Below are 1,040 nucleotides of genomic sequence, written 5' to 3'. Positions count from 1 at the left end.
AAGCCATTCAAAATTTCCCATTTTTAATCTTATTGCCTCATTTCTTTCATACTTACTGGCTGACTCTGCTGTCAGCCCGCTAGATGGTAGGGCTTTTCCCTCTCATACTACAACTAATATTACTACTACTACTACCACCACCACCACCACCACTAGTATTACACTTCACTATATATACCTTCTGTGTTCATGTACTGTTTGTAACGGCTTGATAAAGCTCCTGGAGAGCGAAACGTTGCCACAATAAAATGTCACATTAGTTACACTTGTGTCCTTTTACCTTTCATCTTTATCATCAAACCAGTGATTTCCTATATCTATTCTAGGAGTAAATTTTTCCAGCTTGAACCTATTGCTGCAAATCCTGTCTTGGTTACATATTTTTAGCACGTTATTTCTGTTTTCCATTTATACACCTCAATCATGTCCCCTCTTATTCTACACTTTTCTAGAGGATGCAGTTTCAGTGCTCTCAGACTATAGGCCAGTCATTAGAAACCTATTGTCCCTGAACTTCTGGAAAGACAGGTAAGTAATAGGTGATGGTGAATGGATTTCTGCGTCAGCCTTTGTCGGGTGTAGACGTCTCTTTAGCCTGAGTATCAGTGAAAAATTTCCCCCGTTCTCTCTGGGACCCTTGTCTTCAACTATTTTGCCCGCCGCACACTTTACAAGAGGGGCACTTGGTCATCGGTTTAATTTTAGCCAGCTCTATTTTTTCAGTTCTGCGGAAAATTCTTTAACGGTCTTTGGTGAGAAACCGGGAGGGCTCTGGGAGAGTACAGGATGTAGGTGGGAGGTCTCTGGGAGAGTACAGGATGGTGGTGGGAGGTCTCTGGGGGAGTACAGGATGGTGGTGGGAGGTCTCTGGGAGACTACATGAATGTAGGAGGGAGGTCTCTGGGAGAGTACAGGATGTAGGTGGGAGGGCTCTGGGAAAATACAGGATGTAGGTGGGAGGTCTCTGGGAGAGGACAGGAATGTAGGTGGGAGGTTTATGGGAGAGTACAGGATGGAGGTGGGAGGTCTCGGGAAGAGTA

This window comes from Cherax quadricarinatus, unplaced genomic scaffold (assembly GCF_038502225.1).
Source record: "Cherax quadricarinatus isolate ZL_2023a unplaced genomic scaffold, ASM3850222v1 Contig1153, whole genome shotgun sequence".
Classification (NCBI taxonomy): Eukaryota; Metazoa; Arthropoda; class Malacostraca; order Decapoda; family Parastacidae; genus Cherax; species Cherax quadricarinatus.
Note: the sequence above shows the minus strand (reverse complement) of the source record.